At 38.5% G+C, this 18,994-nt stretch overlaps 1 protein-coding gene across 12 annotated transcripts in view; it reads right to left on the minus strand.

Moving 5' to 3' along the window:
* The window catches only part of ARB2A (ARB2 cotranscriptional regulator A), a 472,110-nt gene that overhangs the window by 388,007 nt on the left and 65,109 nt on the right, over positions 1 to 18,994 (minus strand). The window lies entirely within an intron of this gene.

Consider the following 18,994-nt stretch of genomic DNA (forward strand, 5'->3'; position numbering starts at 1 on the left):
CAGGTACATCCCCTGGAGGGACACAGTACATGCTCCTCATATTCACAGGCAGATCTTTCAGAACTAACCTTTCTGACACATAGGTATTACTCCCTTAGCAGCTCTTATATGACCAACAGCAAAGCTGTCTGCTCCAAAGTGATAGACAGCATCCTGTCCTTGCAAGACAGAAGTCAGACAACAAAAAGAACCCTGAAGCGTGTGTATTCTGACTTACAAGTGCTACTGACGACTTGGTTATACAACGAAAACTGGACTATTAGGATCATAAGAAATGCAAACTATAGCCTATCTTAAAACCTCATGAACACTGCCCATGAGCATAAGGATAGGCCCTACAGGAATTTAAGGGACTCATTAAAGTGGGACATGCTGACACATATCAAAGAGTTCCCTTCCAGAATCAGATTATTATTGGAGCCAACAGTGGATATTTGAGTGTGCTCACTCAAGGTTACCAGTGGACTTCATATGGACACAGGTGAACTGCAGCCATGCAGCGATGGCTGATCATTAGCATATTATGCTAGCACTCCCTGAGGCATACAGTGACTACAGGGTTCTCCGAGCTACAAAGAAGACAGATAGCAAATAGCTATAAAGCAGATTCCGTAGGGTGAACACTGTGCACACAGCTGGCCAGTGGATAATACCAGACCACTACCTGTAGACTGTCTGTAGTTTCAAAGTGTCTCATCCTACCATGATCGCCCATCAAGTTTTGTATTCTCTGGCCTTCACAGTCACATGAACCAATTTCTTAAAATAAATATCTTTGGGGGGAAGGTGATACTGTTGTGCAGAAAGTTAAGCCTCCACCTGCAGTGTCAGCATCACACATGGGTGCCAGTTCAAGGTCTGGCTGCTCCACTTCTAATCCAATTCTCTACTAATGCACCTGAGGAGGTAGCAGAAGATGGCTCAGATACTTGGACCTCTGTACCAATGTGGGAGACCTAGATGAAGTTCCTGGATCCTAGCTTTAGCCTAGCCTAATCCCAGCTATTGTGGATATTTGGGGAGTGAACCAGTGGATGGAAGCTCTCTCTCCTTTTCTCTCTATATCTCTGTCTTTCAAATAAATCTTTAAAAAATAATAAAATAAATGGCTTTGGGTGCACAGAAGTACACACCCTCTTGGTTGTGTTTCTCTGGACAACCCTGACAATTCATTTAGCCTTAGTGTGGTAGACACATCTAATACAGGCAAAAAGATATTAAACACTAAGAGAAGTAGCATGTTATATATGCTACAATAAAATTATTTTAAAAGCACATATGAAACACAAAGAGGAGAGAGGTCACTCTACTTTATCTGAGACAGAAAGCTTTCTCAGAGGTTGATCTGAGCTTGAAAGATGAATAAATATTCTTCAGGAAGATGGGGGCAGGGTGGTGAGCACCGCTGGCACCAAATGGTCTCTGTATGAAATATTCAAACACACACACTAGATTATAACCCACAAGCACAGGGTGAGTGAGGATGCGAGCAAGAGAGAAGGCAAGGATGAAGCTAGAGAAATATAAAAGGGCCAACTCATTCATGAATGTTCAGGTAAGACAAGGCAGAGAACTGGAATTTCATTTAATTCTAAATACAGAGCATCTTAGTCACAGTTTCAGCTTTAAAAGATACTTCTGATGGAAAGTTAAGAATATGTTCAAAGAGATGGAAATGGTGAAAGCAGAGCTGGCATAGACAGACCAGACACGAGGTACGTGTCTCAGTCAATTCTGGCTGCCATAGTAAAATTCCATAGGCTGGATGGCTTAAACAATAAAATGTGTCTCTCATGGTTCTGGAGCTTAGAAGTCCAAGATCAAGGTGCCTCCCAACTTAATTTCTGGTGAGAGCTTTCTTCCTGGTTTGCAGACGTACACCTTCTTGCTACACCCTCAGAGGGTATCTTCCCTGAATGTGTACAGGTATCTCCCTCTTCTTCTAAGGCCACCAATTCTATCATATTATAACCACTCTTAACCTTAACTACATTTTAAATGCCCCATCTCCAAATACAATTGCATTGGAAGTTAAGGCTTCAAGATAAGAATTTGAGTGAGGGAGCCATAATTCAGTCCACAAAAATAAGGAATTATATTAGTCTAGTTAAGAAATGAATAGGCATAAAGCAACTCATAACAATAAAGAGAGCAAATACACAATGTTAAGGAGCTAAATCGATAAGATCCAGGTCATCAATAAATACAATGAGTGAGGGGCAGGCATTTAACAAAATGCTTAAGGTGCCTGTGTCTCACATCAGAGTACCTGTGTTCAATTCCCAGTTCTGGCTCCTGACTACTACTTTCTATTAATGCAGATCTTGGGAGGCAGCAGTGAAGGCTTAATAATTGAGTCCCTGACATCCAAGTATGGGACCTGAATTAAGTTCCTAGCACCCAGTTCTGGCCCTGGTTTAGCCTGGCTATTATGGTCATTCAGAGTGTGAACTATTGGACAGAGCTCTCTTAATGACTCTCAAATAAATTCATCAAATGTAAAACATATTTACAATGAAGGAAAGGACCATGAATTGTCTGATTTAAATAACTGGATGAACAGCAGAAATATTAACAGGCAAAGCAGGTCAACGGTCTTGAAGAATCCCAAGGGCTTCAGATTTGATATTGCAGGTCCAGTGATGCACAGAACTGAGAAGTCAAACTGAAAATGAAGGATTATTGAAGATTTAACTACTGAGGACTCAATCATCACTCAAGGGTCTGAGATCTTATTTTACCCTGTTTACAGCTAATCCGTTAGTTAACCAGCTATTGTTTCATGGATGCTTTAGACACAAGACTTAGGTCAGAGACAAAGAACTTTACTAATCACCGCACAGCACCAGCCCATTTACGTTGGTTCCCTGCACCCCATCTTCCCTGGGGGAACAAGAGATAAACCCAGGTACATGCTGCTCACACAATGTAAAGCTATGGAATACCAAACCTAATACCATTTTATACCAAGCTGTAAGCAAGCCTGTTCTTTGTTCAAGAAAGAAGTATTATTGTTTCCCTCAAGACTGCTTGCTACAAATATAACTCTGAGAAAAGCCCCAGGTAAAAAATCAGTCAGGGCCTTGCAAACTTGCTATCTCCAGTAAGACATGTAGGAGCAGGAGAGACTCATGGAACTCTGTCTTTCACAATGCTCACCTGTCAATTTTATTCCCTCCTTGACCTCAATACAGTAGAGCCAGCTCCAGGCGTAATACCTAAGGTAAAATATTAAGTAAGTGCATCTAAAAAAATGGAACAAATTATTTTTTAAATTTTTATTATAATAAACAGAACAGATTTTATGTATTTCATAGGTACAATTCTAAGAAGATAACCATACTTTCTCCCTCCCTCTCTCTCCTTCATCCCTTTCATTTTTAATTTTTGCAAAAAGATAATTTCAATCCACTCTATAATCACAAGCTTAATGAACCACTAACCATAATATTCAAAAAGTAAAAAAGTAGAAAGACCACAGTTCCAGAGGAGTATAAACAAGGGCTAAAAACAACAATGCAATCACAAGATGTCTGTTTTATTCCTATACATTTTTGTATATTCTATATTAACTACCACACATCAGAGAAAACATAAGATACTTATCTTTTTGGGACTGGCTTATTTCAATAAGCATGATAGTTCTTGGTTCCATCATTTTGTTATAAAAGATAGGATTTCATTCTTTTTTTAGACTGAGTAGTATTCCACAGTGTGTGTGTGTGTGTGTGTGTGTGTATATCACATTTTCTTTATCCAGTCATCATTTATGGACATATGGCTTGATTTCATACCTTAGTGTGAATTGAGCTGCAATAAACATGGGGGTAACAGATAACTCTTTGATATGCTGATTTCATCAAGATCATACAAGTGCTAGCAGAGATGTTGTAGCTCCAGGGGAAAGTACAGCTGGCCCTCTGTATCTATAGGTTCTGCAAATGCATATTCAACTAGCCATCAATGGAGAATATTATTTCTTTAAAAAATCTACATCTGCACTGATCAGATTTCTTTTTCATTATTCCCCAAACAATACAGTATAACAACTATTTATATTGTATTAGGTATTATAGGTAATCTACAGATGATTTAAAGTAATATAGGAGAATTACAGAGGTGATATGCAAATACTACGACATTTTTATTCGAGGGCTTTGGACACCTACAGATTTTGGTATCCCAGGGTGCCTGGAACCAATTCCAGTGAACATTGAGGTATGAATGTACTCCAAATCCTAGTAATGGAAGAGTCCAAAATAAAATAGTAGTGTCAAGAACACTAATATGAAGGCTGCCAATGAACTACAGTCTTCTTTCTTCTCAATATTTACTTTTGAAGTTTTTTAAACATACAGGAAAGCTGAAAAAAGAGTACAATAAACACCTGTACACTTACAACTTTGATTGAAGAACTGTTAACATTTTGTCATATATGCTTCCTTTTATTTATGGGGTTTTTTTTCTTTATCAAGAAACATTTAAAAATAACTTATTGCCATTCTGAATTTCTCTCTAAATAGTATACATGTATCTCCTAAGAATAATATCTTCCTATATAACCATAATCCCATTATCTTACTCAAGAAAATTAAAAATATGTCTTCTGCCAAAAAAGGCATAGGTTGTTTGTGTTGTTGTTCTTATACATTATTAGGTTTTGAACCAAAATTCCCTCAAAGTTCACAAATTGTATTAGCGGTTTTAGCTCCCTGGTTGCTTTCACATACAACCATCTCCCTGGCCTGCAAGACGGTCATGTTAATGTTTTTAATGACATTCACTTTTTGATGAGCCCAAACCAATTGTCTTTAGTATGAAACATGTCATTGATCTGATTATGACCTTGTGGTGTCATTTAACTTTTCATCTATTCTCCACATTTCATGAAAATTCAAAGATACTGAAAAGACATAATAAAGTCACATTCAACTAATATAACAAGAATATTCCTAGGTATTGCAGTGTGCTTCAAATTGCATCTCGTCAGAAAACACATAATGCAAAGTTGTTCTGTTACTAATGATAGCAACTTTGTTCACTCAGGTAAAGTGCTGGCAGCTGGTTCTCTATTTTAAGGAACATATTTTCCCCTTTAGAATTGTAGAACTATGTCAGGTTACACTTTGGTAGTATGCAAACATTCTATTCCCTCACATCCTTTTGCCTAAAGGAACCAACATCCATCAAAGATCCTTATCTGAATCAATTACTTCATTGAGGGGTTGTCTATTGGTTTTCTATTTTAATAGTAACAAACAACACAATTTAGTATCTCAAAATTTATAGCTCAAAAATCTGATTGGTTTCTAAATTTCAGAAGGCCAAAATCAATGTTAGTCAGCTAGGTCCTTATCAAGAGGTTCTCAAAAAACAAAGAAGCTGCTTCTAAAATAATTCAGATTACTGGCAAAATCCAGTTTATTACAACTGTAAAACTGAGATCCACATTTCCTAGCTAGTTGTCAGGTGGAGGACACTGTCATGTGCTAGAAGCCTTTCTCTAGTCCTTGCCAGCATGTGCCATGGGCTCCTTTATCACAGTGTCATCAGTAGTACGCTGAATCTTTCTCATGCTTGGAATCTCTCGTTTCCCATTCTTCTGCTACAGTTCTGCAAATGACTCTTGTGCCTTCTGCTTTGAATGGCTTATTTGATTGAAATATTGAGTCCACTTGAGCAATTCAGAATAATCTCATATCTTCCGGTCAGTTGACTGGTACCCTTACTTACAAATACAGGTGCAAAATCCTTTCACAGCAGGACCTAGATTGTGGTCAAGTGAATATGCAAGAAACGGGAATTTTAGGGGAACATCTTTAAGAAGTATGCCTACCACATGGCACAAAATGGCAATTTTGCTGAGAGTATCATATTTTTGCTCTCGCTAGTCCCTATTCTTTGATAAAGAAGAAGGCTACTCCTTCGTCAACTGTAAATAAGCTACAGTTCTTCAGAAAAAGGCTGCTTACTTCTTTTGACTACCAATTTTCATCTGAGGATGTCAAATTAGTTATATCTCTATAAGAGATTCAGGTCTTGTGACTATTTATTAAATTCCACAATCAACTGGAATCTTTACTCTCAAATTCTCCCAAGTTCTCCTGAAAGAATCCCTTTCAGGATGGTTCATTTGTCCTTTCCACATGCTTCCATTACACTGAAGTGAGCGTTCTAGCAAACATGATGTCCTAGGCCCCTCTGATAGTTTCCAGTTCTAAATCTAGAATCAGCCCTTTCTTCAACCGTCCTGGCTCCTTTGACTCACCAATGCATTTAGAAACCAAGATCCTGCCCTACGTGCACTCAATACCACAAGAGAGTATTTCCAGGCCCTTACAGTGAGTTATATTTTCAAAACATGAGGAGTTTGTAGTGGTATTTTCTTTTTTAAAAAAAAAGATTTATTTATTTATTTGAAAGTCAGAGTTACACAGAGAGAGGAGAGGGAGGCAGAGAGAGAGAGGTCTTCCGTTCAATGGTTCACTCCCCAGATGGCTGCAACAGCCAGAGCTGTGCCGATCCGAAGCCAGGAGCCAGGAGCTTATTCAGGGTCTCCCACACAGGTACAGGGGCCCAAGGACTTGGGCCATCTTCTACTGCTTTCCCAGGCCATAGCAGAGAGCTGGATCGGAAGTGGAACAGCCAGGACTCGAACCGGCGTCCATATGGGATGCCAGCGCTTCAGGCCAGGGCGTTAACCCACTGAGCCACAGTGCCGGCCCCTGTAGTGGTATTTTCAAAATCTAATTTTTACCCTGTAGGGTTTTCTTATACTATTATTTTATATCTCTTTTTGCTAATCTCAAAAATTTGGGTACATAATTACATTTATAAATTTATTCATTTGCTTTAATATACCATTTTAATTTTAATCATAAAATTGTTTCAGAATTATTATGCCAATATCACTGTAACAAACTACTGAATAACTGTAATATTTAACTGGCCATCCTTTTTATCCCTCAAATAAAAGGGAAAATGCACCTGTAATTCAGTAAGATACTGGCAGTTTCCAGGGATAACAGTTTCGCACACCCACCACCACCATACCCAAGGTGCTACTTCTCCACAGCCTCATTACGAAATGAGGCTAAATATTACAGGTGAAGACCATTTGCAGTGCTTTCGCTGTGAACTTCATGCCTTTTAGCCATGTATTTTATGGAGTTTGAGGAAATAATTTTTTACAGTAGTTTTTGGGTTTTTTTTTTTCCCTCTATTTTCTTCTAACTTTTTAAAAGAGCAAGTAGTCTTTCCAAAGTTTCTTTGTATCTAATAAAGAAGCTATTCCAGGTTCATAGCATTCATTTGTTTTACCAGACCGGAATCAAGCAAAAACAAAAACAAAAACCCACTCTGGTTGTTTTAATTGAAAATGGCATTTCAAACCCACAACCTTTGCTAATAGGTTGGTATTTCCAAGCCTGCTTCAGGGTTGGGAATTCATATTTCATTTTTTTGCATTTAGATTGATTCTGGGATACACTCTGATAATGAATAAACTTTTATATTATTACAAGTGAGTAATAATTACTATAAATTCCTTTTTCCTGATACATGAGTGTACCTTTACATAAACTATATTTCCATCTATATGCGGGCCTTCTGGCTTTACCCTCTGTTCAGTCGTTCTGTCTATCTGTTCCTATATCAACGCCACATGTTTCCAGTAGGCATACAGTTTTTCTCAACAACAGCAGACAAAAAAAATTTCGCTGGCTAGTTTTTGAATTCTAAAATGTCTAATTACTAGGGCCTGAGCTTGTGGTGTAGCAGGTTCAGCCACTGCCTGCAACTCTAGCATGCCATATGAGTGCTGATTCACGTCCAGTCTGCTCCACTTCCAATCCACCTCCCTGATAATGAGCCTGAGAAAGCACTAGAAGGTACCTGGAGCCCTGCCATCATATGCAAGAACCAGATGGAGTTCCAGGCTCTTGACTTTGGCACAGCAGAGCCCTAGCTGATGTGGTCATTAGGGGGCTGAACCAGTGAATAAAATCTTTCTCTGTGTCTCTCTATCCCTCTCTGTAATTCTTTCAAATAAGTAAATAGTACTTAAAATATTGGTTGAGTATCAATAATCATTTATATTACTGTTCTTGACATTAAATTGCAATTAATCAGCTGAATATGGCCACTAAAAAAATCTAAGATACCACTGACGTACATTCCTTTGTTTTTATTTTTAAAATTTATTTATTTGGAGGGCAGAAAGAGAGACAGAGAGAAAGGTATCTTCCATCCACTGGAAATGGCCATCCAAATGGCCATAACAGCAAGTGCTGGGCCAAGTCAGTGCCTGGAACCTAGAACTCCAACCAGGTCTCCCATGTGGTGGGCAGGGACCAAAGCACATGGACCATCATCTGCTGCCTTCCCACTCACCTCAGCAGGGAGCTGGATCAGAAGCAGAGCAGCCAGAACTCACACCAGTGCCCTAAGGGATGCTGGAATCAGAGGCGGCAGCCCTACCCGCTGAGCCACAATGCCAGTCTCTGGCCTACATTCTTCAATAAATCTCTTTTTCAAAATGCAGTATTTTTATTTTTCAGTAATTGCCACTACTTTACAAGACCTATACTAATTTTAACCCAGGAGGAAAAACATAAATCCTTAGCTGTTTATGTACCTGTCATCTTATCTACTAATAAAGAGTCAAGCTTGTAAGAGTATCTAATTATTGCTATTCTTATTTAACACATTAACAACTTATTAATTATTTAAAAGGCTATCAAGATATATGTCAAAGAAAATGCAGTGCCACAAATTAGGTAAGAAATCCATCTATAATTTCTGCTGGATTATCAACTCTACAATTACTAGTATCAGCATGCCAGAGATAACTCACAGATTTTTCACACGTTATGTGCTATCTCTACCACCTTGTTTACTAATCACATGATAGCTGTTCTAGTCTTTCTGGTTAAGCCTCACAGCATAGTTTCTTGGCATTCAGCTCCAGTATATACAGACTAGAGGCTTCTATTTTGAAAATTACCCTTTCGAGGCCTGCCCTGTGAGGTACCAGGCTGAACCTCCCCCTGTGGTGCCATCATCCCACATGGGCACCAGTTCATGTTCCAACTGCTCCTCTTCTGATCCAGCTCTCTGCTTAGGCCTGGGAAAGCAGCAGAAGATGGCCCAAGTGCTTGTGCCCCTGTACCCACATGGGAGACCCAGAAGAAGCTCCTGGCTCCTGGCTTTGGATCTGCCCAGCTCTGGCTGTTGTTGCCGTTTGGCAAGTGAACCAGCGGTTAGAAGACCTTTCTCTGCCTCTGTCTGTAACTCTACTTCTCAAATAAATAAAAATCTAAAAAAAGACAAATAAAATTACTCTTTCACACTACTATCCCACCTCCTTAGCCAACAGTATCTTCAAATTTAGAGGAATTATCCAACCTTATTAAGGGGCATGTGTTTTTTTTCAGACTATATGTGGATAGTATAAAATATATATGTATTAGCAAAAGCACTTGTTTGACTATAAAAATGTAACTGTGTGAATGGGAAGAGTGTTCTTTTGTGTATTATGGCACTGTATACTAAAACAAACTGACAACTCAGTTTATTTTACTTACATAATAAGTTTAATTTACATAGAAATGATAGAACACTTCAGGAGCAGGTCTTAAAAACAATTTCTGCTGAATGACTGCTATAATAATCTCCTTAAGAGAGAAATAAACATAAACTAAAACAGCAGTCGTGAAACACATAGTAGCTTTCAGCTAAAAAAAACTCCGTATTCAGTAGGAACCTAAAAACTAAAAAAAAGAAGGGGATTTTGTTTGGATCGCTGGTTGAAGTCAAATCTGGTGTCTGAAAACGTCAATCTAAAGTAAATCAGAAGTTGTTTCTTAAGGCAGGTTCCTTGGGCAGTAAAGTCAAATTTGCACCATCTCTGAATCCTTCCCTATTGCTGCCGACAAGGAGAGTCTCTGTTCAGGACTTGGTGAGACACTTCCACAGGCTCTCCATGGAACTAGAGATATTTTTTGGTAACATAAAGTACAAAGTTATTTCTAGAGTTTAAATACAAAGGTTTATTTGTATTCTTAGGGACTGTGGAAACTATTCAAGAACTCAGATTTCCTAAACTCTAATAATAAAAGTCTGAAATTTGTGAAGGTTAAAATTTTCTAACATGTCACAAATACATTCTATTTTTACCAAATAATTTTAATGAACAAAGCCTAAATAGGTTGGAATTTCTAGGTCCTCAATGGGAATTGAAAAAACAAAAACTGTTTAATTCCAAAAACAGGAAAATTATCATTATTTCTTTTCTTCGAATAAGAAAATACACATTTTAATGTTTATATTCCTAATATTGAGAAATTCTCTAACATACATAGATTCAGAATTTACACTAAACAGTTTATATATTTCTATCATACTCACTTGTTATTCAACAAATATAATGAAGATACAGTTTTCCCCAATTGCTTAAAGACATGTACTAAAACAGTAATATATAATGACAGCATAAGAGGAATATAGCAAAATCATAGTTCCCCTAACAGCATCACCTTTTCAAATTTTTAAAATTTATTTGCTTAAAAGGCAGAGACAAAGATATCTCATTTACTGGATCACTCCCTAAATATCCAGTTGTTCATTTCCCAAGTGCCCACAACAGCTATGCAAATCCAGAACTCAAACTTTCACAAAAGCGTCATGGACCCAACTATTTGAGTCATTATCCGCTGCTTCCTATAGTGAGCATTAGCAGGTAGTTCAGGCACAACACAGGACTCAGGCATCCCAATTGGTATATGAACTGCTACGCCAAATGCCCACCCCACTGTAATGTTTTACTCCATTTTCTTATTCATTTTTAATTTCAGTCTCACCAAATGGCATTCATCTTTAAAGCCACCTTAATTTTTTTTTTATTTTTCGCATAAGTCAAGAAAGGAAGAAAATGAGAATGGGCAGGAAAAATAATTAAGAGAGAAGGATTGTAGCACAGATGAGGGACTGCTACTTAAAGAAGGAGACATGTGAGCCAATACCAGAAGACAGATTAGAGGTGAAGTAAGGAAGGGCATTTCAAAAGGAAGAAACAATATAAAGAACAGAGTGTGGGGGCCGGTACTGTGGCGCAGCGGATTAAGGCCCTGGCCTGAGGCGCTGGCATCCCATGTGGACGCCAGTTCGAGACACAGCTGCTCCACTTCTGATCCAGCTCTCTGCTATGGCCTGGGAAAGCAGTAGAAGATGGCCCAAGTCCTTGGGCCCCTGCACCCACACGGAAGACCCAGAATAAGCTCCTGGCTCCTGGTTTCAGATCGGCAAAGCTCTGGCTGTTGCAGCCACCTAGGGAGTGAACCAGCTGATGGAAGATCTCTCTGCCTCCCTCTCCTCTCTCTGTGTAACTCTGACTTTCAAATAAATAAATAAATCTTAAAAAAAAACAGTGCATAAATAAAGGATAGTAAACTGGTTAACATGAAGGAATGGCTCAGAAATTAAGTAAATTAAAGAATATAAAAGAGAAAATAGGTCCACAGATGCTTTAATCCCATTATAATCAACTCTAAACTAATTAAGTATTGTGAAAACTGTGTCATTATTGATACATAGCTAGAACTCATATAACTCAAGCATAAGATGTAGAAAGTGAAATTCAATCAATAATCAATCACCAACAGTGATATTATTAACAAAAACAAGTACCCCAAGTATGGTATGTAAAGAAAATGAATAATAATCAGACTTTCACTCTCCAACATCTGGATTTTTTTAAAGATTTATTTATTTACTTATTTGAAAATCAGAGTTACAGAGAGGGAGAGTCAGGGAAGAGAGAGAGAGAGATCTTCCATCTGCTGATTCACTCCCCAGATGGCCACAATGGCCAGGGCTATGCCAGGCCGATACAGGAGCCAGGAGTTTCATCTGGGTCTCCCATATGGGTGGCAGGGGTCCAAACGCTTGGGCCATATTCTGCTTCTTTTCCCAGGCACACTAGCAGGGAGCTGGATAGGAAGTGGAGCAGCAGGGACACAAACCTAGTGCCCATATGGGATGCTGATGTCGCAGGTGGTGGCTTTACGGGCTACTCCACAACGCCAGCCCCCAACCTCTGGATTTTTTGCTGTGCTTAGTTTTATGTTGGGAAATTATGTTTACTATTGAGTAATATGTTGGGGAAAGAGAAAAGATTGGTACTTGAAGCTAAGGAGTCCAGTGACCCAAATTTAAGAAAAACTGCATCAAAAATTTAGTGCTGTAATTCAGAGTGACAGCATGGGTCAACTTGATCATGAACACAAGTGTGAATGCAGGCACAGGACATGGTAATGTAGGTAACACAGAATATGCTCTCTATATAAATAATCATCAAAGTGAAAAATCAAAATATTTTTATTCTCATGGAGTAAGGTCATCCAGGAAAAAAAAATCTGTGACACTCTATATGTCAAAATAATTAGGTATGTGATCCCAGGAAAAAGGAATCATTTATATGAGGGAGGATTAAATAGGACTGGATTTTTTTTTTAACTTTTATTTAATGAATATAAATTTCCAAAGTACGGCTTATGGATTACAATGGCTTCCCCCCCATAACATCTCTCCCACCCGCATCCCTCCCCTTTCCCACTCCCTCTCCCCTTCCATTCACATGAGGATTCATTTTCGATTCTCTTTATATACAGAAGATCAGTTTAGCATACATTAAGTAAAGATTTCAACAGTTAGCTCCCACACAAACATAAAGTGAAAAATAATAGATGATTTTTTAAATGATGATGAAATCAGATCAGACCTATTGTCATGTTTAATCCCAGCGAGAGTCAAGTTGGGAATTAATAATTTCTTCTTTTTTTTTTTTTTTACAGAAGATCAGTTTAGTATACATTAAGTAAAGATTAACAGTTTGCACCCCCATAGAAACACAAAGTGAAATATACTGTTTGAGTACTCATTATAGCATTAAGTCTCAATGTACAGCACATTAAGGACAGAGATCCTACATGAGGAGTAAGTGCACAGTGACTCCTGTTGTTGGCTTTACAAATTGACACTCCTGTTTATGGCATCAGTAATCTCCCTATGCACCAGTCATGAGTTTCCAAGGCTATGGAAGCCTTTTGAGTTCACTGACTCTTATCTTGTTTAGACAAGGTCATATTCAAAGTGGAGGTTCTCTTCTCCCTTCAGAGAAAGGTACCTCCTTCTTTGAAGACCTGTTCTTTCCACTGGGATCTCACTCACAGAGATCTTTCATTTAGGGTTGTTTTTTTTTTTTTTGCCAGGGTGTCTTGGCTTTCCATGCCTGAAATACTCTCATGGGCTTTTCAGCCAGATCGGAATGCCTTTAGGGCTGATTCTGAGGCCAGAGTGCTATTTAGGACATCTGCCATTCTATGAGTCTGCTGAGTATCTCGCTTCCCATGTTGGATCACTCTCCCCCTTATTTATTCTATCGGTTAGTATTAGCAGGTACTAGACTTGTTTATGTGCTCCCTTTGACTCTTAGTCCTTTCATTATGATCAATTGTGAACTGAAATTGATCACTTGGACTGGTGAGATGGCAATGGTACATGCCACCTTGATGGGATTAAATTGGAGTCCCCTGGTATGTTTCTAACTCTACCATTTGGGGCAAGTCAGCTTGAGCATGTCCCAAATTGTACATCTCTTCCCTCTCTTATTCCTACTCTTATGTTTAACAGGGATCACATTTCAGTTAAATTTCAACACTTAAGAATAACTGTGTATTAATTACAGAATTAAACCAGTCATATTAAGTAGAACAGACAAAAAAACTACTAAGAGGGATAATGTATTAAGTTGTTCATTAACAGTCAGGGCTATGCTGATCAAGTCACCGTTTCCCATAGTGTCCATTTCACTTCAACAGGTTTCCTTTTAGGACTGGATTTTGATTTCAGATAATTTGGAGGATACAAGTTGACATAATATGATGCATAGGGCAAAAAGGACAAGATAGGTTTGAAAAATAACAACCTGTGCGAGTGAGCTAGTACACATGACTTATGGGAAGGAGTAAAATAAAGCTTATTTAAAAACAAACAAATACTATGAAAAATTCAAAACATGTTCCTCTAGTTTTAAGAGAAATATACAATAATAATCATTTATAGTCACTCTACCATGCAACAAAATACCAGAATTTTTACTCCTATCTAACTATAACCTAGTACTCATTAACCAATCTTTCCCCATCCCCTTCACCCTCCCACTCTCCCCAGTCTCTGGTACCAACCATTATATTTTCTTTTTAAACTTAAGTTTTACAAGTTTCATCTATTTCAATATATACAGATTAATGAACACAGTGATACTTCCTACCCTACCCTCCCGCCTGCCCATGCTCCAACCCTTCTTCTTCCTTCTCTAGTTCCCATTCTTCATTTTCACAAAGATCTACTGCCAGTTTACTTAATGATCGTAAGGTTAACCCTACACTAAGCAGAGAGTTCAAAAAACAGTAAGAAGGAAAAAACACTGTTCCTCAACAGAAGAGACAAGGGCTATAAAAAAATCATCAAATCGCAAAATGTCCATTTCACTGCAATACATTACATTTTAGGTACTCTATTAGTTACCCCAGAGCAAACATTTATCTGGTTTTTGGGACTGCCTTATTTCACTAAGTATAATGGTTTCCAGTCGCATTCATTTTGTTGCAAAAACAGGAGATATTTGAGAGGCAGATTTACGGCAGTAAGAGGGAGAGACAGAAAGAGAGGCCTATCCACGGGTTCACTCCCCAAATGGCCCCAATGGCTGGAGTGGGCCAATCTGAAACCAAGAGCCAGGAGCTTTTTCTGGGTCTCCCACGCAGGTGGGAGATGGCTTGGGCCATCTTCCACTGTTTTCCCAGGCCATAGGCAGAGAGCTGGATAGAAAGAGGAGCAACCAGGACATGAAGGTGCACCCATATGGGATGCCGGCACTTCAGGCAGAGTTTTAACCTACTGTGCTACAGAGCTAGCCCCACCATTATATTCTTGTCTTCCGTAAGATTAACTCTTTTCTGATTCCACATGTAAGTAAGATCATGCAGTTCTTCTCTTTCCTGTTTGGCTTATTCCACTTAATTTAATTTAATCCACTCCCAAACATGTTGCAAATGACAAGATTTTGCCCTTTTTTAATGGCTGAATGTATTCCATTGTGTTTGTGTACATTTTCTTTTTTGTTCATGGGTAGATGGACACTTATGTTGTGTCCACTTCTTGGCTATGAACATGGGAGTGCTTATCTCTTTGACAGTGCTTCATTTCTCTTAGATATATACCCAGTGGTGGGACTGCTGGATCATGTAGTAATTTTATCTTTAACTTTCTGAGCATCCTCCAAAATGTTTTTCACAATGGCTATAGTAATTTACATTCCCACCTGCACAGTGGGCATGTGTAATCTTTTGTTTTTTTGATTATAGTCAGCTTCACTAGAGTGAGATGAAATCTTATTGTGGTTTGGATTTGCATTTCCCTAATGATAAGTGATGTTTTATATTTTTAAAATATTTTTTGGTCATGTGTTTGTCTTCTTTTGAGAAATGTCAGTTTACATCTACTGCCTATTTTTGAACTGGATTTTTGGGGAATGCTATTGAGTTGTTTGAGTTCCCTGTACATTACGGTTATTAACCCTTCTCAGATATACAGCCAGCAAACAACTTACCTCATGCTGTGGTTGTCTCTTCACTCTGCTGACTGTCTCCTCTGATGTACAGAAGTTCGTGAGTTTGATGAAATCCCATTTGTCTATTTTGGGTTTTGCTGCCTATGTTTTGAGAGTATGATTCAATAATTTCTTGCCCATTTCAATACCCTGAATCTTTTCCAGTATGTCTCTTCTAGTAAATCAAAGTTTCAGATCCTGCATTTGGGTCTTTAATCTGCTTGCGAATTGAATTTTTTTTTGTTTTTTTTTTTTTAATCTTTTATTTAATGAATATAAATTTCCAAAGTACGACTCATGTGTTACAATGGCTTCCCCCCCATACCGTCCCTCCCACCCACAACCCTCCCCTTTCCCACTCCCTCTCCCCTTCCATTCACATCAAGATTCATTTTCGATTATCTTAATATACAGAAGATCAGCTTAGTATACCTTAAGTAAGGATTTCAACAGTTTGCTCCCACACAGAAACATAAAGTGAAAAATAATAGATGATTTTTTTTAAATGATGATGAAATCAGATCAGACCTATTGTCATGTTTAATCCCAGTGAGAGTCAAGTTGGGAATTGATCATTTCTTTTTTTTTTTTTTTTTTTTTACAGAAGATCAGTTTAGTATACATTAAGTAAAGATTTCAGTCGTTTGCACCCCCATAGAAACACAAAGTGAAATATACTGTTTGAGTACTCATTATAGCATTAAGCCTCAGTGTACAGCATGTTAAGGACAGAGATCCTACATGAGGAGTAAGTGCACAGTGACTCCTGTTGTTGGCTTTACAAATTGACACTCCTGTTTATGGCATCAGTAATCTCCCTATGCACCAGTTATGAGTTTCCAAGGCTATGGAAGCCCCTTGAGTTCTCCGACTCTTATCTTGTTTAGACACGGTCATAGTCAAAGTGGAGGTTCTCTCCTCCCTTCAGTGAAAGGCACCTCCCTCTTTGAAGACCTGTTCTTTCCACTGGGATCTCACTCACTGAGATCTTTTTGCCAGAGTGTCTTGGCTTTCCATGCCTGAAATACTCTCATGGGCTTTTCAGCCAGATCCGAGTACCTTTAGGGCTGATTCTTAGGCCAGAGTGCTATTTAGGACATCCGCCATTCTATGAGTCTGCTGAGTATCTCACTTCCCATGTTGGATCACTCTCCCCTTTATTTATTCTATCGGTTGGTGTTAGCAGATACTAGACTTGTTTATGTGCTCCCTTTGACTCTTAGTCCTTTCATTATGATCAATTGTGAACTGAAATTGATCACTTGGAGTAGTGAGATGGCATTGGCACATGCCACCTTGATGGGAAATAGCCAAGACCTGGAACCAACCTAAATGCCCATCAACGGTAGACTGGATAAAGAAATTATGGGATATGTATTCTTTAGAGTACTATACCGCAGTAAGAAACAATGAAATCCAGTCATTTGCAACAAAATGGAGGAATCTGGAACACATCATGCTGAGTGAAGTAAGCCAGTCCCAAAGGGACAAATACCATATGTTCTCCCTGATCGGTGACAACTGACTGAACACCAAAAAGGAAACCTCCTGAAGTGAAATGGACACTATGAGAAATGGTGACTTGATCAGCATAGCCCTGACTGCTAATGGACAACTTAATACATTATCCCTCATAGTATTTTTTTTTTGTCTGTTCTACTTAATATGACTGGTTTAATTCTGTAATTATCACACAGTTATTCTTAAGTGTTGAAAATTAACTGAAATGTGATCCCTGTTAAACATAAGAGTGGGAATAAGAGAGGGAAGAGATGTATAATTTGGGGCATGCTCGGGCTGACTTGCCCCAATTGGTAGAGTTGGAAACATACCAGGCGAATTGAATTTTGTACATAGTAAGATATGGTCTGGATACAGATATCCAGTTTTCCAACACATTTATGAAGAGACTGTTCTTTCTCAAATTTGTGTACTTAGTATCTTTGTCAAAGATGAGAATAGCTGGCTGTACATGTATGAGTTTACTTCTAGGGTCTCAATTCTGTGGCACTTGCCTATATGTCTGTTTTTATGTCAGTTCAATGCTGTGTTAATTACTATAGCTTTGTAGTATATTTTTTCAACTTTCATTTAATAAATATAAATTTCCAAAGTACAACTTTTGAATTACAGCATCTTTTCCCCCCATAACCTCCCTCCCACCGGCAACCATCCCATCTCCCACTCCCTCTCCCATCCCATTCTTCATCACAATTCATTTTCAATTATCTTGATATACAGAAGATCAACTTAGTATATACTACGTAAAGATTTCAACAGACTGCACCCACAAAGACACACAAAGTATAAACTTACCTGTACATTACGGTTATTAACCCTTCTCAGATATACAGCCAGCAAATAGCTTATCTCATATTTACTCATTTGAGTAGTAGTTTTACCGTTAATTCACATAGTACAACACATTAAGGACAGAGGTCCTACATGGGGAGCAGGTGCACAGTGACTCCCATTGTTGATTTAAAAACTGACACTCTTATTTATGACATCAGCAATCACCCGAGGCTCTTGTCATGAGCTGCCAAGGCTATGGGAGCCTCTTGAGTTCACCAACTCCGATCTTATTTAGACAAGGCCATATTCAAAGTGAAAGTCCTCTCCTCCCTTCAGAGAAAGGTACTGCCTTCTTTGTAGTATATTTTTAAATCAGGTAGATGTGCTTACCCTGATTGGACATCATCCAATGTATACACGTATAGAAACATCACATGCTACCCACAAACATACACAATTTTTATATGTTGGTTAAAACTTAAATTTTTAAAAAAATTTAAAAACCATGGGCTCTTCTCTAAAGCTATCATAGTATAGTTTAGCTATTCTAGAATAAAAACACAACCAGTTTGTTGCATAAAATTCAAGCAGAAATAAGCAAGTTTTTTTTTTAATATGAAGCAGAAAACATTCAGGGTGCTGAATATATTTAAGGTGTAAGTGCAGAACACTGTCAAGAACTGTGAAAAGTCTCTAACTAAGAGATCATATACTGCTTGCATCAGCTTCTCTGATGGTACTTAATGACCTCAGACTCCTGAGTGACAAACAAAGAACTTCAGTAATCTAGGAGCTGCAGGCAGGAGGTAGCATGAGCTTCATGTTTTCATCTGTTCTTCTTGTTCCTCCAATCGCAAACAGGCAACATGGATAGGCCTACATGGACACTGAGCATCCAGTGGGATTGTATCACAGCTGAGTAAACTCAAACAAAAAACCCAATCTTATGAGGAGACTGTCTAGCAAACCCGCCCTGCTTTGTCACCAGAGGGGGAAAGGAGGAGCACCATCTTTACTGCCCTGGACAGC

This window comes from Oryctolagus cuniculus, chromosome 14 (assembly GCF_964237555.1).
Source record: "Oryctolagus cuniculus chromosome 14, mOryCun1.1, whole genome shotgun sequence".
In the NCBI taxonomy this organism is placed as follows: Eukaryota; Metazoa; Chordata; class Mammalia; order Lagomorpha; family Leporidae; genus Oryctolagus; species Oryctolagus cuniculus.